The sequence below is a fragment of the Neopsephotus bourkii genome, unplaced genomic scaffold (genome assembly GCF_033783945.1).
Source record: "Neopsephotus bourkii isolate Nb327-2 ecotype Australia unplaced genomic scaffold, CSIRO-AGI_Nbou_v1 NB_1346, whole genome shotgun sequence".
Lineage (NCBI taxonomy): Eukaryota > Metazoa > Chordata > Aves > Psittaciformes > Psittacidae > Neopsephotus > Neopsephotus bourkii.
Window position 1 is genome coordinate 2,927,788 of NW_026901826.1, and position 22,392 is coordinate 2,950,179.

General features: G+C 36.3%; 1 protein-coding gene across 6 annotated transcripts in view; it reads left to right on the top strand.

The window, feature by feature from the left end:
- NLGN4X (neuroligin 4 X-linked) overlaps window positions 1–22,392 on the top strand; it is a 168,378-nt gene that overhangs the window by 18,877 nt on the left and 127,109 nt on the right. For 4 of the 6 annotated variants that reach the window (XM_061366499.1, XM_061366505.1, XM_061366504.1 and 1 more), the window contains exon 2: window positions 12,705–12,788. The gene's annotated coding sequence lies outside the window, so the exon portion shown is untranslated. Of the gene's footprint in view, window positions 1–8,471; window positions 8,648–10,794; window positions 10,936–12,704; window positions 12,789–22,392 lie in introns of those variants that run through there. The other 2 variants (XM_061366500.1, XM_061366502.1) reach the window with 2 other exon arrangements.

Here is a 22,392-nt window from a genome sequence, read left to right on the forward strand (position 1 = left end):
CTCCGATACTCAGCTTCTCAGATCTGAACTGTTGGCTTCACACAGCACCATGATGTAGTATGTGGTATACTAGTTTGATCAGTGTTAGCTTTGTTTCTTTATATACCTCAGGGTGTATCATCTGTGCTTACAGCTTTTAGAAGTAAAATTTGTGTTGTAGTTCGCAAAATGGCAGAAGCTTTGCTTTTGTGCAAGAGAGTTCTAAAATGTTTTTCTCTTTAATGCCATACTTGAGACTTTGTGACAGGTATTGCTGTCACTACCATGCTCTCAGGTGTGATTTATAATTTTCCAGAAGCAGCTACCACTGAGTATAGTTACCTATGTCCTGTCAGAATTTCTTCCCAAAATTGTGTGTCCGGTAGGCTGCAGCCAAGTATAAGACAACAAATACAAGACATGGGTACTTGGAACAACTTGTGCAGTCTAGTGATCTCATGAGAACTTTTACTGACTTCAGAGATCTCTGGATCAATCTCTTAGTTTCTGCTCAAGGGAGCTGTAGCCTTTCTCTGATTTTGGGGAACTGAAATACTAAAAGGCCAACATATTCATAACTCATTCACTCCTGAATATCTCTATTCTTCCAAATAACAGCAGGGCAGAGAAAAGCAATTGGGTTCTCAACCAGACAAGTGGAAAGGGAGTAGAGATATTGGACTCATGACAATCGTAAATTTTTGTTATGACCTGTAATCAACAGCATATGATAAAAACTATTGCTATTGCAGGCAGGAGATCTAAAGATGACTGACAGGCTTGAGCAAGCAAGGTCTAGCTGAAGACAATGTTCTAAATACAGAACAATGACTTTATACATAGCCCTGCAGAGCGAGAAATCTTTTTATTTCTCACTCTGATTCAAGACAAGAGAGGATTTATTAGACTTCTGGGAAGCTCTGAAATCTTCAGCAAATATTCCAAGACACTGGAAACACTTTAGGCAACTTTGTTCATGTAATGGAGTTTAAGTAAATCTGCTAATATATTGATTTTCTGCCCTGGGGAAATTTAAGGGCTTTTATTATTACTGTGTTTGTTATTAGATTGTTCAATTAATTATTCTACACTGGTGCTAATTTTGGACAATTCTAAACTTCATAGATTCAGTTAGTACATGGAGTGATTGATTAGCTGAAGACTGAGATAATCCAATGCCAAGGATTCATGCTTCTCTTGTGGGTGTTCCAGGAATCTATCATCACTTTTAACCTTTATCTAACATTTGCCAGATGGTTCATCCAACACAATAAATTATAACGAATGATTAAATTATGATTAAGAAATTTAACTTTGTGCATTTGACTTAATTCTAAGTAAAAAGATTAAACAAAATGCATTTATTTCACAAATACAATTTAATACGTCAAACTTACAAAAGGGTTTAGTGCCATATTCTCACTTGCTCATATATGGTTTAAGGAGCCACAAGTCAAGTGCAAGGAAGGCGCATAGAGTTTTCAACTGAATTCTTGCCTCAGTGGTTGCCTGTTTAAGATTTGTTTAAGGAACTTGTGAATCAGTTTGCTACAGTAAGCATATATAAGTGGATACATGTAAGTATAGATAGGGAGATACTAGTTTTAAGAGAAGGCGACACTCAAAATGGGGAGAGAGGTGAAGGGAAAGCTGTTAGACTATTGCAAATGTTCAGAAAGTTGATAGGTATATACTAAACCTTTATTTGTTTGTTTATTTTCCTCTAGCATATCCAACAAATTAAGATGACATGAGAGAAATAATTAAAATAATTTGCACTGCAGAAGATGTATAGCAAAAGGCAATAAAGAGTTGTATGATTATATGCTTTGTTTTTTCACGTTACATTAGTCTGTAGGAATAATTCAGATGAAAACTATAGAATGCTCAGATGTTAAAACTTACTTATTTCAAGTTGGTTATGAAAAACACAAATTCTTCCAGCTTATGTATCCAGAATGTTAAGTTAAAAAAAACAGGTAATTTGATTTCAAATTATATCATTTAATAATATAAAATCATAAGGGAATTAAGTTAAGATTGCTTTGGTAAATTCAGATCAACTTTTGAATTCAAAACTTTTTTTCTGCGGTCTTCACAGAATCTTGTAAGTTATAGGAAAAGAAAACCTAACCCCATAGATGGTATTTAGCACCTCTTCTGCAAAACACCTTAAAATCAAACTTTCAAGACTGAACATGGCCTATTGCTATGGCTTCACTTTGTTCAGCCAGCAGTAGAGTAATCTGATAGGGAAGTGAGGGGTTGGACTGCAGGTGCCAAATCCCAGTTTTAGAGGGAACCTAGTATAGTTTTCTGTCCCAGTAAATCCATTTTACTTCCTTTCTCTGCCTCATTTGCTTCTTGAGATCAGGGAATAGGGCTGGTCATGAGGTTCTTGTCAAGATAGGATTCCTTCTCTTAATTTCCTCATTCATTCCCAGTGTAACAGTAATTATGGTAGCAGCTGCCTTCATTGCTGTTATGTCACATTTTGGCTGTAAAAAAGGATACGCATTTTAAAATACTTGCTTTTTTATGTACTATGATTTTGGTAAGCTGCCAAAACTTTCCTGAAAACAGATAGTGAAGAAGGAAAAACTGATAGTTTCAAGTACAGCCCAAATAAGTCAGAATGGAATTTAATTAGAAAAAGAAAGGTTTCCAGTGAAAGACTTCTCTCCTCATTGAATTTGAGGGAAGATAAATGGGAATCTTAGATATAAATTCTCCATAATTTTCCATTGTTGCTTATTGTTAGCAAAGCAAATTCTGGCTGTATTTAGACTACAGTCTGAAATAGGATTTGGAACAGGTGGAGCAGAGTGGGCTGTTGACAGGTTGAGCCATTATGTGGAACTGCTCTGTAGTCCCCTTTACTCCTTTCTTCCTGATTTCTCTTTCTTACAGTTGCTTTACCTGTTGTAAGGAAAGATCACATACAAAAATAAAGAAATCGGGGTTTTACTAGGATACCTTGTGATGTAGACAGATGTTGGAATGAGCCTTAGTGGAAGGCAGTAGAAACAGAGCTATTAAGTTGAAGGCTTAGAGAAGCTCTCATAACAGTCATGTGAAACATGGTCTTCTTGTGGGTTTCAAATGTGCTTGTGTTTGCTCACAAGGTTATAGTTGCCAGATATAGACATCCCATTTCATGTCTGTTCTTTGTAGTGTTGAAAGAAGATGGAGCTGTTTCTTTCCCTTTGTTCTGACTGTGACTTTCCATTGGTAAGCAGGTGATCCTGTATGAAGACTTAAGTGAGAGAGTTAAAATACAACCCCTGGACATAAAGGACCGTCTCAGTTCCAGTTCTTGTCTTGAATCAGGCTTTTTCTCAGTTTTGCCCAAAGATGATCACTTGAAGTGTGGGAGTTTATAGTTCAAGCCGGTCTTCAGTGGCTAATGCCAAATTATGCTGCTTCATAAGGAGAAATAATGATATGAGTAATTGATAAAGTGATTCACTGTCATGAATTAGATGTAACCGAACACTGAACATCTGCTATAGCCTTTGAAACACAAATCTGGCTTCTTTGAGTCAGGAAAGACTAATTTTGATGGCATACTCTGCATTTCTTGGAAAAGGTACATATATTTACAATCACAGAATCACAGAATGACTGACTAATTGAGATTGGAAGGGACCACTGGAGATCATCTTGTCTAACCCCTCTGCTCAAGCAGGTACACCTACAGCTGGTTGTCCAGGACTGTGTCCAGACAATGTTTAAATATCTCAAAGGAGGGAGACTCTACAACCTCTCAGAGCAACCTGTGCCAGTACTTGGTAACCTGCACAGTAAAAAAGTGGTTTCTGATGTTCAGAGGATACCTTGTGTGTTTCAGTTTGTGCCCACTGCCTCTGGTCCTGTTACTGGCATCACTGAAAAGACCTTGTACCCTCCCTTCAGATAACTATAAATACGAATAAGATTCCCCAGAGCCTTTGTCTGCTCATCCAGCCCAGGCAGCATCAGCTTCTCTATGAGAATCTTACGGGAAACTGTGTGGAATGCCTTACTGAAGTCCAGGTGGACAATATCTACTGCTGTCCCCTTATCTACCAAGCCAGTTTTTCATCACAGTTTATAAAGCTGTTAAAGCATGACTTTCTCTTGGTAAATCCATGCTGACTGCTACTGATGACTGCCTTGTCCTCCATATGCCTGGAAATGGATTCTGGATTAGTTGTTTCATCAGTTAAAGTTTTGAATTAAGAAAAATATCTCAAAATAAATCAATACTTGAATGCTTCTAGCAGCTGGTTTTTAAAGACTGCTAAGATGATTCTCTGATATCAAGCTGTTATACTCTGGGTTTGTTGCTCTCTACTACCCAACCCTCTCACAAGTTATTTTTTGTGTTAATGTTGTTCATTCCTCTTCACCAATCATTCTGAGATGAGTAATGAGGCTGGAAAAGTGCATTCCTTGCAGTTTAAATTGTATGGAGTTTAGTCCATGGGTATATGTAGGATGTGATTGTGTCTGCTCCTCACTTGTGATAATCTCCACACAGGTTAAAAACTACTTGGAGGAAATAAAGAAGTAAATCATTAAATACCTTTTGGAAGGAGATAAAATGGCAAGGTAAATGAAGGGGAATTATGTCTACATGGTCTGAGGGTATGGTCCAGTGATGACCACCTCTACCACCTCTATATATTCATTGCAGTTTGAGACATTTATTTTCACCTCATGATTTAATGCAAAATGCAGAGAGGTGGAACCAGTAACCTCTTTGATGCTTCTTTACATAATGCTTTACTAGGATGAAAGCCATTCTTATTTTATTTCATTCTTGATTGCTTGATTTTAAGACAAGTTCTTGTGTTAAAATTTCAGTTAGGTAATCTCAATTTTTCACAAAGTTTGCAAGGAGAGTTAACGTCACTTCTTTTACTAACAGATATAGTTGGGGAAAAAAATGATGAGCTTCTGGATGCAGAAGACCATCTCTTAAGGGGCTGAAACTAAAGCAGCAGACTTTACACTGAACACTTACTAGCAACAAATGTTCTGAGCATTACCTCCTAAGGAAATGTAGATACAATGCCTTTCATAACATAATTAATCTATCATTTAGACAATTTGAGACGCAACACCAGGTATAGGTGCTAAGTAGGTGGCTCAGTCATGTAAAAAATGTGAATATAGGCTATAATAGAAAATGAGGGCTTCTCCAGAGAAGAGGTGTAGAGACAATAGTAAGATCTGTGTCTCTGTGGAGTCCAATTTTGAATACTCTTTGGAACTAAGGCATTTAGTGCTTAGGTTTACCTAGGAGGTTTTAGCTAGTCTGGATGGAGAAACAGGAAAACGTAATAGAGGAATGTTAAAAAAAATCAATTATAACTTGTTGTTTCCATTCTTGACTGATTATGTGAGTTTATTCTGCTGTAGATTTTGGTGTGTTTTTTTTTTTTTTTTTTTGTGCATTTGTTTGCTTTTAATCCACACAGCTTTCATTAGGGTGAATGTGGAAAAAATATATCATGGATTTACATGATGTGGATTTTGGTATTTCTGTTATGGGTGGGAAGACAGCTGCTGCAAGAAGGATGTGCTTCTCATTTGTTTCTCATTATGGGATTGGTTAAAGTTGGATTTTTTTTTTGCTGTGTGAACAGTTCACTTGCAGTTCTGATTTTGGTAATGTGTTATGGCATCACAGGGGCCGGGAGCGTTAGAGGCTCCTTATGGAGGGCAGCAGAGCAGGGCCTGGCAGCCAGGTCCTATCCCACTCTAGCCAAGATCAGGGCAGCTGGGGGCACTGGTGCAGCCCCAGCCCAGGGCATTGGGTACCTCCCTGGGAATGGAGAGATGAGTTGAGACATGGGCTCAGTTAGTTCAGGGCTGTGGGGAGCTGGAGACCAACTCTGATGGGGTGTCACTGGGGCAGGGGCTGACTGTCCTGGGGAGCTGACATGGGGTCCAGGGCAGGGTAGGGGAGCCCTGAAGGGACTGGATGGGGACAGTCAGGGCTGATGATGCCCTTGGGGACATGCTAGACTGCAAGGTTTCCTATGAATATTTGTTTTGGAGATGCAATATGGGTGTGTTGCCATCTGTGACTTAGTTTACTAATGTTTCAATTTCATTCTGGAGTGCTGGGGAACACTGTGAAGGTGAAAATGAGTAGCGTCCAGTTTTCAAGAGAAGGAAGTCTCTTAACTCTGTTGGTGTCAGTTGGGGCCCTCTGCCTTGATTCCCTGGAAACTTCTGAGTTATATCAACACTGAACTGGAATAGCCTCCCTGCACGTCTAGTATCCACTGGAAAGATATTCAGATAGTATAGGAATGGAAAATTATGTAGCTAGATAGTCAAAGACCTAGATGCAGACAGATTTTGATGAGCTGATTTCAGTTTGATTGCTGAGATAGCAATTTCTCTCACACTGCATTTTTTGAAAGAGGATATGTGAAAAACAGCTCAGTGGCTTATATTTTGACACTGCATTAACTAACAATAATAGTGTCTGGTGCATGATTTGTGTAAAGTAAGTATAAGAACTTTTTCACTTCTGTTTTTCATGTATGAATTTTAATTCAATGTTCAGTCATTCCAGTCTTTCTGGCTATGAAAATTTTAAGAGATTTTTTTCCTGAATTACCTAGGCTGTTAAAAAAAATCATATGGGAGAAAGGCAAATATGTTTTTCAGAGTTTGCTCATGCACAGAGAGGCATTTTTGATTTCATCAAAAGTAAATGCTTTACTGGTAGTGACTTGGAGGTGACACGGATAGTCAACACTGCCTCTAGCATAGCAAGAGCTTTGCTGTAATAGCTGTTTAAGTGCTTTTTGGTACATTTCTTGCTGTTAGTTTCAGAAACAAATAATATTAAAAGGCCCAAGGAGACTTTAACTGTGTACTTGAAGTGAGGATTGAATAGATGATCTGAACTTCATGCCACTGGGTGGATTATTCTGTCTTCCATTCATCTGATTCCCTATCTACAGTCTTTGAATGCTGTACCTTGACAGGCTTGAGGGTTATTATGTGGAGCTCTTGCTGTTCCAACTGATCTTTAATTTCAGTATGTCTCAGCATGGTCTTGAAGCTCTGTTTGGATTCTGTTTCCTTTGACTTTGGGTTTGTCCTTAATCTTCTTTTTTTTTTTTTTTTTTTTTGTAATCTCAGATTGGTCTTTTCCCGTCCCCTTTCTGCTGTCTTTCTCCTTTAGCTGTTGTCTTCCTTTTCGTCCTCTTCCTTAATCTGAGACTTGGCCTTTCTCTTATGCCTGACTTGAGAATCAACCTTTTCTTTTCAAACAGGGTCATCATTCTCTTCTCTTCTCTTCTCTTTGACCTTAGACTTAGCCTTTCTTATGTACTTCATTTTTACTATGTCATATTCTACATGGTTTGTTGGCAATGTTACTTACTGGCCTGAAGTTCCTCAGGGGATTTGTCGTTCCATTTACTATTCAGAATTTAACATGGCAAATCACTCACTTCTGCATTACCATCATTTCTCTTGTGTGTGTTGCTGTTTCGACCTTGGGCTTCGTGAGTTTAATTCCTCCTGACTTCTCATACCAGTTTGCAAATTCTTCAGAAGATTTCTTCTGTTGTGTTTTGGTTGAAACTGAGTCTAACCCTTTTGCTTTCAGTCTGGGTTTTTTTTTTGTTTGTTTTTATTTTTTTAAATGTTTTTCTGGTTTTGTTTTTTTTCCTTTTCTCTTTTTTTTTTGTATTTTTTGTTGGGTTTGTTGGAGGGCTTGGTTTTTTTTGGAGGGGGGATGTTGGATTTGTTTGTGTAATTTTTTTGTTTTGTTTTGGTTTTCCCCTCAGCAATTTTTTTTTTTTTTTTATTTCTGGAGCTTTTCAGATTTCTGACCTATAGTATTAATTATTAGATTTGTTTGGAATCTTGCTATACTTATATTGTAATCCTTTCATCCTTTAGATTTCCATTTTTTGGTGTTACAAAAATCTTCAAATTTTCTAGCAAAATGTGTATTATATGCTATTCAAATATTTACCCTCATTCATCTGATGATAAAATGTTTATCTGCCGTACCACACATGATACCTTTGTTTTGACAAGTACTTCATGGTGATTCTCATGTGGACCACATAAGAAATTCACCTGTGTTTTGCCAGTCCTATTAGTTAGCAAAGACTCGTATCTAATAGTTTCCAAGGCAAGAAGATTTTCCAGATGTTAGTAAAAATATGGACTCCTTCAGATTCACATCACTTGATCCTAGCTGCCGTCGTGCATTACAGCTTCATTCCTCTTTCCCAGTCTGCATCCTGTGGAGATGGACTCAGCCTTTCTGTTTGTGTGTTACCATTCTTCTGCTTCTGCAATTGTGTATTTGGTAGAAACCTATTTTCTCTGAAGAGCAGTCTCTGGTTGTTGCTTGTGTTAGGATGTTCTGACTGCTTTCTCCACTCATCTGGTCTCTGCTCAGGGTTTTTCCTGACCTTGCAGACCTTGCCAGAGTCATAAATTCCTATTCTTTCCTTTTCTTGTAGTTTCTCTGTGAAGCCACCCACCTGTTCTGTTGGGTATTGTAGTTAATTGTGGCTGAGGACACAGTGCCTCACCTCTGACTTCAGAAGAGTGTCAATCTCTTTTTCCTCATTTCTCTGAGTATGCTACCACAAATGGATCCTTATGGGACAAGGAGGAATCCAGACCAAAGGTAGAGGTAGGTTCATAGGCTTAACTATTTCAAGCAGAAAGAGAAGCAGAAAGAGATGAGCAGGAAATCTTGAGGAGACTACTATGTCAGAGGGAGAAAGAAGCAACACAAGGAATAACACTTGGAAAATACACATTTAGAGGGAGTGTGTAGATATGAGGTTTTCTGTCTTCTGGTGTGCTGTTTTTGATTAAAGTTGAAAAATGTGTCTTCAAAATGGGAATTTTTTCATGTTGGTGAATTCCCTATCTGTAGGCAAAGAAAGATTTACTGCACATTTATCAGAGGAGAAGTTACATTTTACTGCCTTTGCTTATTTGATACTTTCTTACATTTGCTTTATGTAAAGAAGGTAAGAAACCACCACTCATTTCTTAGCTATCTGTAAGTAAACATAACATCAGTTGGTATATGTGAAGAGTGGGTTACTTCTTACTTAAAACCCACAGTCTTTGTCTCGTGGAGATGTATAAGCCTTCTACAGTTTGGGATGCCTATTTTTTTCCCAACTAAGTTCAAAGGAAGCCTGAGGTTAGGTTTAGTTAGTTTTCAAATACCTAAATTAGGGAGAAAGTTGATTCCATTTGTGCATCTGTGATACTCATCTAGTTGGGCTGTGTCCATTTCCTGCTGTGGGATCTACCTCTAACTGGCTTTTGTCTTCTTAACGTGCACCACCTCCCAAACTGTCCAGGCAATTAAGTTGAAATAGCATCATCTCCTTATCTGATGTTCTGCCTTCTGAGCTATTGATGCTGAGAGAACATCATAGAACTGCCCAAATACATTTATCTGCTGTTTAATCAATGATTTTCTTTTTATAGTTCAAAAGTTTTGAAAATTTCTCTGCCTACTGAACATGTCGCTGAGTATGAAATTCTTGAATTTAGCAGTGGGAAGAGCTTATTATTAAAATGTTCAGAAGAAAGAACTTGATATGAAACTGAATCAGTGGGGAAAAGAATGTAAACATTGTAAAAGATGCAGATTTAAAGATGTTAAGTTTTCATTTAAAAGGGCACGTTTTCTCAGAGAGACTTAATGAACCTGTCTGCCTAAACTGAAGTTAATTAAAATAATCCAGTCATTGTGATGAATAAAATTGAGCATCAAGGAATAAACAAGTATTTTCAGCCTATATCTGGGTATTGACAAGAGCTGTCAGATGGTGGTAGTTGGAAACAGTAGGTCATCAAGTTCAAAACATCTATGGGACAGATCTTATTTCTCAGGAAAAGACTAAGGTAAGTGTGTCAGTATTAGTTGCTTGTTGTTTATCACCCATAAAATAAGAGACTGTTGTGGTAATGCTGTGAAATGAGTCAACTGAGTAAGCTTAAACTTGAGTTACATTAAAACTAGGGTCATTGTAACATTGTAAGATTTAAATTACATATAAGTCTGGACTGGTGAGAAAACATGTTTTACACTTCAGAGAAATATGCTTTGAAGGGCTGCCAGATTCCCTTAATATTTTTAATAACATTTTGCAATTATGAGGAAATCGGTTGTCATTTATATGGAGATAAAATGACATAATATATATGTAGGCAACATCTATATTTTGTCTTAGAATTTGACTGTTAGTCTTTTAACATGTGTGCCTTCCTGATACAAGGGAGTGCTGTATTTGCAGTTGTTTTTTTTGCTGTTTTTTTTTTCTTCTGAGGATAACTGACTGTTACAGAGAGAAAGTCTAAACACAATCTGGAAATGTACAAGTGTGGTTTACTAGAATATTTACAGTCTAAACTATAATCTAGTCATCCATAAGTAGAATCAGTTTGGAAAGGATAATTAGAAGATCCATATGACAAACCAAAGGTGAAAGGGATAAATAGGTATGTAGAAAGATAAACTTGGAAAACAGTTCACAAATAGCACTTTCTTAATTAATTTTTATGCTTTAAAGATGGATACTATTTTGGTGCTGTGGAGAGACAGTATATGCAATCCCCATCTTTATCAGTAAAGCCAAGATGAGTCTTACTCTGTTCCTGTAGCAAGAATTAAGTTATAAAGGCTACCGAAATAAAGAAGTGCAAGTTTAAAATAACTGAGAAGGGAAGCTGTATTAGCCTTAGTGGATTTTCACTGTCCAGCCATTCCTTAAATCATTCCTTATTTCTTATATCCTAGGTTTAATCACTGTTGGAGAATGGTAATGGCTGGCAAAGTCTACACGAGCAGTGAAATCTCCAGTTAAAGTGCCACTGTCATGTGGACAGATTTAAGACATTACTGTAGTTTGGAGTAAAGATTGCCCTAAACTTCAACATCTGATTCCTCAATGGGTGTGTATGAGAAGTTGTAGTGTTGCCAGGCTTCCCCTGCAGCAAGTGTCCAGATGGACACTCTCACAGTTTAGCTAGAGTGTTTCACACATTCCTTATTCATAAGAAATGTTGCTTTGCTTCCATATTCCTGAACTTGTATGTTTCAGACATGCATTCAGATAGGCATTTCGTGGTATTTATTTCCAGTTTATAATCACAGACTTTACACAGAACTGAGGACTGTGTTTGCAGCTGTTTGTTAGGATGAATTGCACTTACAGGTAGTGGGTTTGCCCTAGTGAATAAAAACATTACTGAGAAATTCATTCATTGTGATTAAAATTTCAGAATCTGCCAGTAGCAAGTAAGTTACACCATTATAGTAAGCAATTTTATATTGATTTTGGTCAAAATCGAAGTCTAAAATCTGATGACTTTTCTTTAAAATAGTATGAGAAAAGCTTCTGAAATACAATATGGAAACCCACTGCCATGCTTCTTAGGATTCTTATTGCTAAAACCTAATTAATTTCTTAATATACAGGATACATACATGCACAGAGAGAATGTGTTTGTATGCATGTGTGTGTATAGATACATTGTTTGTGATTATAGTCCATACTTCATCTGTTACCTGGAAGTCATGTCTGTTCCTGCTGATGAGTAAGATGCTGATGGACCCTGAAAGCCATATAAGTTTGTGGAACACACTTGCCAATTTATTGCAGAAGTGTTTCTACAGTGTTAATAGGCACTATACCATGACCAAATGCATTGTGTGATTTTTCAGAAATTGAGGTTGCTTGACGTATTAGCAAGCTAATAGGAATACTTGACTGCCTCACCCTTGCTCCTGTAATTATTTTTGAAATGGTATTTTTCACACAAAGTGCTTCTTTGTGATGATTAATTTATTGAAAATAAGACTAAATTATATGAAGTGCCTTGGTACTTTAAGAGAGATACAGAAACAAACCACAGTCCGTGCATGAATTCGCCTGCAAAATGTGTGCAGCTATGAATGTGGTAAAATCAACTCTGCTGTCCTTTGAGGGAAGAGAAGTGATTTCAACTAATACAGTCTTGGAACCTAAGCAAATTACCTGAAATAACTTTCTTAACAATATTAAGGTTTGAGTTTTAAGTTGCAATGTCTCAAGATAGTTCTGACAGTAGAGACTATTGGTAAATACTGCTATTCAGTCTGTCTAAATAGTCTATCTAACATGGATAGGCAACTGGCAAATAGCCTATCATTGAAATGTCATTTAAGAATTGACTACAGTTTTGAATTACTCATAAGAAAGAAAACATAATAGTCAAATGGCTTTAAAAATGGAATATATATATTTTAATATATTTGAATTCTTGTATTTATATTTGAATATTTGTAATACATGTTTGCATAAATATTTAAAACCCAAGGGTTTGCAGTGGGTTTTTTTTTTTTCTTTATTTTTAAGTGCTTGCTTTAGCTCCCGCCCCCCCCCCCCCGCCGGCCCCCCCATATTTTTTTGTGGTATATAGCTTTAAGAGAATTCTGGTTTTGTAGCAGTGATCAATCTGCAAACTAAAAATATTGCTAATAATTTTTATAACAGAAATCAGTGCAATATGCGCAATGTATTTATTCTATGGGTATCAGTGTTATGATTTTTCTTTTTTTTATTCATGAAAACCAGCATTACAGCTGATTTATAAGTCACTTTTTTCACCATTTGTGACTTAAAAGCATGCATTTTTTCCCATTAATTTACTGAAGAGCACTACGTATTTCTTCCTAACAGGAAAAACTTCTGCTGTAAGTAAAATGACGTCATGCTGCCTCCTATGGGAGAATTATGAAGCCTTCTCAAAAATACAACGCAGTGGTAAGTACTTACACTATGTTCAGAGCAATTCTGTCTGCTGTAAAAATTAATATAAAAGAAATGAGAACAAGTCTCTGCTGCTGGTGTTCTTAAATGTGTTTGAAATACATCTTTGCAATATATACCTCCAATTAAAATGCTTGTTTACCATATGTTTATGTAATGAGACATGGAATACAATCTTGCTGAACATTAGTGCTTTTTATGCATTTATTCATGATAAGCATGAATTTTTATTATTTCTCAGCTCTGTAAGTACTGATATGAATTAGTTTGTAGTTAAATGGCATGGGATTAAACCTGGCTATCGTGACACTGCTTCTCTGTAAGGCTTGGGGTTTCCAGGCTGCACTGTATCAGACAGAGCTGATGGTCTTTCAGTTTGCAAAAATATGTGACAAGGCTTTAGTTTAGAAATCTATGTATAGAATAGATCCCATTTATAAAACAGATTAATGTAATTGCCATTCTTTCATACTGTGCCTGACACATTGATTAGTGAAATGGGAGAGATGTACAAATGACTAGAAAAGTTTCACTGTTGCATAGTTCTCCCTTCTCACTCTGTATGATCTATGAACGTTGAAGCAGATGTGACTTGTTCTGTAACCATCGTGCTAGCTGCAGTGTAATGACATTTCAATTCAGTGTAATCATTGGGTCCTAAATTCAAGGAGAAGGAATAGTAATATATGATAATAAAGTTTTGAATAAAGAATAATTCGAAGTATGACAGGTTAGTTATGAGATCTGAGGGTACCATTATGAGGAGTGTAAAAATCATACAAAGAGAATAACAGCTTTGAAAACTCCTGTGACTTTTACGTCACTGAACCATGTTTATTCCAATTTGTAACAATTAAATGTAACTGAATAAAAACCACTTTATAAATAGGATCCTGTTTAATAGTTTAGCATCCATGCTGATTGTGATCATAGCTGAGCTCTTATGAGTTACTATAGTGAATAGTACACGTATGCATGAATACAACACTTAATCTATAGCTACGTACTCAGAAAACTCATGATACTATTTTTCAGGAAAACGAGTAATTGATATGGAGTAAACAAGGCTGATATAAAGAATACAAAGCTGAAGTCAAAGTTAAAATAATAAATTTCTTTGGAACTAATAAATTGTGTTAGATTTACATTGTCTTACACCAGAATTAGCCACAGCCATGTCCGAAGAAGTAAAAGTCTTACCTCAAGAGCTATCACAGCACACTGAGATAAAACACAGAAGATCTGGGGAGGGGTGTGAAGGATAAACTGAGGGATGGTGTGATTTTGTTTTGACTGTTTTATCAGCATTTTGTTTGTTCTTCATAATGCACTGAGGGAGATTCAGGGAGAAGGAGAAGAAAGGGAAGCAAACAACATTAAACCAGAGAAGTGTGGTAGAGTATATTGATGTCTGTCTTTTAATTCCTGCTGCAAGTTCATGGACATCACAAGCCAGCTGTGCCTTTTGAAAATTTCCTTGTTCATGTGAAGTGATAATTGGACTATATGTTAAAAAAGCAGAAGAGTCGAAAATGAAGTTGTAAGTCTTGAGACAAATTTATTTCAGCTTATCTGCTGGTTAATTTTCTGACGTGTATGTAAGCCACAAATACACACGTTCAACTGCCAACCGGAAGGTACTCAAAAATATATGAACAGAAATATGGCAATATATGTGAAGATGTTTGCTATTTTGTCTAGAACAGGGTTATATTCCTATGAAGAGCTTTTCAGGAGGCAAATCAGAATGGATCTGAAGGCTTTCAGGAAAATATACAACCCAAGCCAAACTTGTGGACAACAGGAATCCATCTGGGTGAATGGAAGAACTGTGAGAGTGTGTATAATTACCAGCATTGGTTCAAATAGGTACAGTTGGTTCAGATAGATACAGTAGCTCGGGCAGATTTTGCTATATTGTGCTCTTGTATTTAAGAGAGATATCAAAAGAAATCCCCACACATTGATCACTTTTACTTTTTTTTCTTGCTATCATTCTTATCCAGAACTGCAGCTAAAATTCTTCAACATCCACTAATGTTTTCTCTGAAGAGAAAACTGCAATTTATAGAGTATGCAAAAAGTGCTTGCTGGCAATACACAATATAGTAACAGCGATGAAGGAAAGCAAATGGCCCATGCTTTGTTGTCAGATTTTCATCTTGCATCACAGGTGTAAGCTAGTTTAAATGGTGAGATTTCATTCTAAAATCCCAACCTGACAGCTGAGTGGGCAGATGGAGCCCTGTGGTAGTCTGTGAGGTGCTATGTAGCTTCTTTGATGTAGCCACATACTGTCAGATCCTTGATCTTGTTCTCAGACTCTAATCAGGCCTTCTGTCTTGTATCATTTATGATAACAAATGCGAGGGAATAAAAAAGCCTGCATATTAGAAAGCAAGAATAAATCTAGCTCTAGCTCTAGTCTTGGGAGTTTTAGGAAATGGATCAGCTCTTAATTCTCTGAAGAAATCAGGGCACAATGTAACCCATATTCTTAGAGCTGTCAGCTCTTCCTCAGCCTACTTTTCAGCTCTTGGGATTCACTGTTGTAGATCAGAGTTTTTGCTTTACCTCCTGTTGTCAGGGTTTATGACTGCAAATGGAAGTGCAGTCAGCTGAGCAGTGCAACCTCTGGTTAAGCAATGCCTTCAGCTCTTATTTCTAGATTTCTTTTTGGCTTCTCACTGTGTTTTACACTCTTAGATGGAAAAAAAAGTACTCCCCACATTTTTTCTGTCTTGGTGAAACGTTAGCATAATTTTAGCATGGGAGTCCATCAATTTAATAGACACCTCATGTCTGCTGCCTGTCCTTACTGAAGAGCTTGTATCTTTCCAGTCCATCACTCGTCATAGAAGCCATCCCTCCATGTCTTCGTGATGCCAGTAAGATCATAGCCCAGAAGGCATATGCATGTCTCTAACTCCTTTTGTTTATTTCCCATGCTATGTGCATTTGCATGGAGGCATTTAAGTTGGCCCCTGATTAAGCCATTACTGCCTGGAGTGGCTGGAATTCATTTATGCTGCTGCTCAGGTGTGTTCCTGCTGACCTGTGACCCCTCTCCAGGCTCTGGGCATCTCCTGCTGGCACCAGCATCAGACTAGTAGGAGTGGGATGGATCGAGGTTACTCTCCCCCAGTAACAATTGCACAAATAAAATCTGAAGATTGTATTGCATAAATCATTGTAGAACAGTAACGAAGAACTGTCAAAATTGCGTAATTTGAACATGCTACAAACTGGATGGCTAACAGAAGTTCACTGAATCATAATGTGAGCAAGCAAGTGAAAGTGAAATAGGAAATAATCACACTGTTTTGCATAGGGAGGTCATCTGATTGATTAGAGGTGTTTTTTAAAGTTGAGTCAGTTCAAAGAACTGGAGTGCAAATTTTACTACTCTGCAATGCTTGAACTTGAAAATGTTTTATCACTGTGACTCATAATTTAAATCTACAGTACTGAAAAATAATAGCAGGGTCATACTACTTTCTACAGGGAACTTTAAAAAAAAAATAAAGTTCAAAAATCCTCAGCGTTATTTTATCCAAGAAAAAAAGGAAAGCTTTTAAACATAAGCTTGCAGTGTAAATGAATACATGTATGCAGTTGTCCTCATCCTGTCAAGGTTGAAAACACACCTCATCTTCATTACTAGCCGTGAGACTGTAATATGGTTTTTTTTATTTGGATAGCTCAGCAGTATGGCAGGGGAAGACCATCCTTATATTTTACTAAATATTCCTTTACTTTCCCATCAACCATTGAGCAGCCACCTTCCTTGGTATTTATATAAAAGGAGTATTGCTGTGTAATAGCAAGATCTTGTATCCTCCTGGAGTCCCATGACTTAATTTGAGCCCTGCACACTGCAGTTTATGTTACTTCTAGAAACAACTGGCAAAAGATGATTCTGGGATCATGAATCAAGCTTCTAGGAGACAACCATATCCTGTAATCTTTTTTTTTTATTACAGGTTATAATGTAGATCACTGAACTAAGGGCTACACTCATTACTGGTGAAAACCAGTCTTGTGGATGGCAGACACCATTGTGATCAGACACCAAGATAAGTGGTACAGGTCATTTGCTTGAGGGAAGGGATGCCATGTGGGGGAACCTTGACAGGTTTGAGAAGTGGGATGATAAAAGCCTCATGAAGTTGAACAAGTGCAGGGTCTTGCACCTGGGTCATGACAATCCCCAATATTAGTGCATACATAACTGATAGTTTTAAAACATGTATAGCATTATAGGTAGCTTGGCATTGGAACTGGAATTTGGGGACAAAATAAGTGGGAAATCAATAATGATGGAATCACAAAGGTATTTTTATTTTGTTCTGATTTTTTAAGGAATTATACAGAGATTAAATATTTTTGGATAATGCTCTTATTTTGGCTATTTTCAGCTAATTTCATCAATGTGTATGCTACTAACAGTGCAACGTTATTTATCAAACAGCAGATCAGGAGAATTAAGATTTTCAGTTCCTTGAGAGAGATTTGGGTTCTTAAAAACAGGCTTCTAGTATAGTTTTAGGAATAAAACTTCCATCACTGCAGAGGGCCTGGGTATCTTTTAAGTACTATGTCATATCTGCTAGCCTTCTAGATAGATATGTTTCTAGATTGCTTTAAGTAAAATGTCTAGAGTGTATTGATTTGATAGACATCTAGCTCACCAGTTAGACTATTTCATTTAGTAAAAAAATGTAGTTGTCTACTCCCCAGAACTGAAAATTGCATCTAGCTTTTGACCTGAGAACAAACATGTGAGATACTGTATATCTGGGCAGATACAGAAGTGCCTTTTTGTGTTTCTAGAGAAAAATGTGGTTCCAGCGAGCTTTTTGGGTGCCTAGAAGATTTACAGGTATTTTGAGTGTTACATCTAAAAGTTTACCTGGAAATTACTGTAGCTCTAGACCTCAGAGAGCATTAGAATGCAAAAGAATTTATGCACTTCTGAGGTTACCTAGTAAGTCACATGCAGACTATTTGAATACCATTCTGAATTTGAATCTTGTGGTCCATACTCAGGATTTTTTTGATTTAACCTCTACCTTCTAGAAGTGCATCTTGTGGGAAGCAGAGGACTGAGGCGTTCTTCAGAGATTTTGGTCTTATAGATGAAATGAATGCTGACAAAATACGACACAGTTGTTATGTACTTATGGGAATGAATTTGTGAATGCTGGTGTTGCAGAGAAGGCTAGAGGAAAGCAAAATAGCCTGGGTTTTGTTTCTGAGAAGTTGACTTAAGTATCCTTAAATATCCTAGTATTTCATAGCTTGGGGAAAATATGTATCACAGTGTCTATAAAGAAGAGCAATGAATCTGGTGAAGGATCTAGAGTATGTCTTAGGAGGAGTAGCTGAGGGAGCTGGGGTTGCTCAGGCTGGAGAAAAGGAGGCTTATGGGAGACCTTGTTCTCTGCAGCTACCTGAAAGGAGGTTGTAGTGAGGTGGGTGTTAGTTTATGGTTAGGCTCAATGGTCTTAAAGGTCTTTTCCAACCTAACTGACATTATCACTCTCTAGCTCTTTAATGATGAAAAATACAGAATTATTTATATTCTGTGCCAAATGCAACTAATCCACTACAATTACGCTGATCACTGCCGTGAAAACAAGTTGATACAGCTGTTGAGTGACTAGGGAAGATGATGGCATGTTTCTTTCTTTTTCAAAATAAAAAAATAAAATGCTTTTGCCATCAGGAAGCCAAATCACTATTTCATTCTGAAGGTAAAATGTATTTGCTTGTTTTTTTATGTGAATGTAAAATACATTTAGCTTTAACTGTATGCCACTTTAGACCCACATATCTGGTGTTGTACACTGTAGAGCGGTATTTTGTTTTGATTTTCCATTTACATTGTTCACAAAATACGTACATATAATGTGATTTTATTGAATCTTAAATATGGAAGCCAAAAATATCTAAAATACACTTTGTACAAATTTCATTAATTAGTACATCTTTCATATGTACTGCTTTGCATTCCATTGTTATCTCCCAAGGAAAAAGTGAAAGAAAGGAAACAACACAAATACAGTAATACTGTTATCCACTATTTGAAGAAAAGTCCAGAATTATTTGTGTGTAAGTGAAACTACTCAGGTCAGGTAAAATGTAGATTCTGTCTGTTTTAGAGCGAGGTGTCCGTACCCATGGCAGGGGGGTTGGAACTTGATGATCTTAAGGTCCTTTCCAACCCTAACTATTCTATGATTCTATGATTACAGCCTCTACTGCTTTCGAACAGCTATGAACTAACAGTATTTTTCGTCTGGTGCAACTTCAGTAATAGTTACGGAGATTTGCCTGTGCTCACAGCATCAACGTGGATTTAATGCTTACACAACTATTCACAGAATGTTATTCAACCAGCTTAATTATTTATGTTTTAGTATGACTTTAGCAAATAACTGACAAAATTGGTGCTTAGCTATAATCTTAAAAATCTGCAATTTTTGTTACTGTAAGAAATTAATAATCTGCAACCAAATCCCTATTAAAATTGTGCTTTGCCTCTCCATGATGGAAAAAAATCTCTTTTATCTGGAACAAAGTCATGCATTTAACTCAAACTTAGTTTGCAGCCAGTGGAGTTAATTGTACTGAAAATTTGTGTTGCTTTCATCATTTGAGGCTTTGTGCTTTGTGTTAAAGGTATGTAGGTGATACTTCCTGTGCTATGTCAACACTGACTCCTCTTATGGGTAGATATGTCATGAACTCAGTTCATAAAAATGAGATGCAAATCCTTCAAAATTATGTATGAATGATGAACAATCAAACTGTTATGCTGAGTTAGTCTACTCTTACATAATATTACCAAAAGAGGATGTTAGACTAGAAGACATGTATTTGGACTGCTAGTAGACAGCCTTGAGGATTAATGTCTTTTGCATGTAAAGTTCTAGTACAAGAGTCCTTGGAAAGACCATAATTTAGTAATATTTCATGACCAAGTGTTTCAATAATCTCAATTCCCTCCTTTCATTGTAGCTATTTCTATTTAATTATATTTTTCAATGTAAAATATGCAAAGCTTTGTGTAAAGTGTAAAAAACATAACTTTTTTCCCATTTGTCATTTGTCTTTCCAAAAAAGATATACATTTAGAATGACCTGAAATGTAAATCCAATAAAAGGATGGAAAGAGCTCCCAGTTATAGCACATTATTAGGCAAATAAAACATACCTACTTTGTAATGAGTAATATAATTATTCCTATAGGTAATTTCCTATTAACGTAACCACTTAATTTTCACTGCATAGAAAAACACGTTCATTGTATTTGTACATAGCATTCTCATCCTTTTACACTGGGATACTTTTTGCAAGGTGTGTATACATTGCCAAAATTCTTTCTGGGAATTAAGTTACCTGTACATATGAAATTATTGTTATTCTGATCCAAGTACTTGATTATGAGGAATTAAAATAAACAGCCACCTCCCCCCTCAAATTCAAGGCTTCTGACAGAATTATGAAGATGTATTAGGATAATTATTAAAATTGGAAAACTTATAAACATAAAAAAATTCTGAAGAAATTTTTGTATTCTGCAGTGCATGCTAATTAAAATCACAGCAGAGCATAAACTGATCATAAATTAATTTAGCTGTAATTCAATTTTCAAAGGATTTATTTCAAAGGCTGCATTTCTATATAATTTTCTTTTTAAAACACCAGTTATTCTTGGGGAATTGTAATTCTTTTACTTTTCATTTGAATGATAGTTGATTGGCTTGTTTAAATGACATTTTATTTTAATAAGCATCTGATACTGAATTCTTGTAAGAAGATAACGTGTATTTAACAAATTGATTGGAAATCTATTGTTAGCGAAAATATTCATGTGAATATTATTTTTAATTATGATACACCAATTGTGAGTGAAAAATACAATTTATTGCATATGTCCCAATGTTTTCAATATATTCACTTTTAAAGAATATAGTAACTTTTCTGAGTAACAGTGTTTATTATTTTGGTCTTCTTTTGCATGTGTGTGAACACCAGAAGCTACTGTTGTGGAGTCTACCTCCTTGGAGATGCTCAAAAGCAACATGGATGTTGTACTGGGCAGCAGTCTTCAGGGGTGGGACCAAATGACCTCCAGAGTTCTCTTCCAACCAAAACAAATCTTTGACCCTGGTCTTCATTTAAGAGCAGTTAAATTTTTCTCCCAGTGGATTTAAAATAGCTGTATGTGCCTTTCACTTTCATTACCTTGAAGCATCAAAAAGGAGGGGAAAAAAAAGCAAACACAGGATTGTATTACAAGTTTGTGTAATGATGACCAGTAGCTTGAAAAGCTAGAGGATGGATAATTTAGAGACTGAAAGCATCTATTGTTGCTACAGTTCTGTATAAAGGAAGGTGGCTGCAAGAAGTATACTTTACTTGACCAAATTAACTGGAAATAAATATTTTAAAGGCTACTGAAATAATTTTAAATTCAAATTTTATTATTAAGTATTAGTGAAATACAGCTGATTGAGTGCAAAGGTGTGGGAGACTACAATTCAAAGTTCAGCTAATGGCAGAACAAGAATCTGTTTTCTGTACATGTAGAAGCCATCAGAACTAAAATCAAAAGTGTAAACAGACAATAAGCTACATAAGGGTACAAGAAATTCAGATGCTATTTTCAGCATAAACTGTAAATTAATGTAGAAGTAGAATTCATTAAAGGACACGTATCTGAATGACAAAGCTCTGATGATAGTGCAGAAATTAAGTAATGAGAGTTTTCAATAGGTGATCCTGAAAAAGAAAACTAATGCATTAGAATTTGAATTATGGAAGTTGAAGCTGGAATTGAGCAGTCACAGCCCTATCGCGAGAAAAATCCCTGTCTTGTCAGCTTAGTTGTCTTTCAGATTGTGGACTTAGTGCTTTTAAATACTAGAATTGTATTAGTGCAACAGGATTATGATCTTGTTAACTTTGAAATATTACCACAGTATGATGTGAGTTAATAAAATTAAAAAAAAAGGGATTGAAGTGTTATCAGAACTTTCATGCTTTTTCCGATTGTGATGTGTTGGACTGTAACATCATACTTTATTTTTTTCCCAAATGACCTGTAGTTCAAAGCAGTCTGGGATTCATCTGATGCAGAGTTTTTTTGTAAAAAATTATCTCATGGAGAATTTAATTTAAATCCTCACCTGAACAATTTTTACCTATGGTTATTTATGGTTTAGCATTTGAAATGTATAGGTCAGAAATCAGGAAAAAAATAGAAGAAATAATTCAGAGTAGTGCAAACCTTCTTGTTCAAAATATGAACAAATATGAAAACAGCGCTTACAGTTTTTAATATTAGTAGTGCAGATGTGACATCCAGAAAAACAGCTATCTTGGTACAAGAATTTAGAAAACATAATTGTTGCAAATATGCTGAAATTGTTATAAGATTTCAATATCCCAGGAGGACGGAGCCAGAAAAGTAATGAATCAGGACTCCTAAATGGTTACCTCCTATGGGAATATGCAAAATGGGAAGCAAAATCAAATTCCCAAAAGAAGGTGGTTAGCAGCTTGCCAAGGTGATAGTTATCCTGTTCAG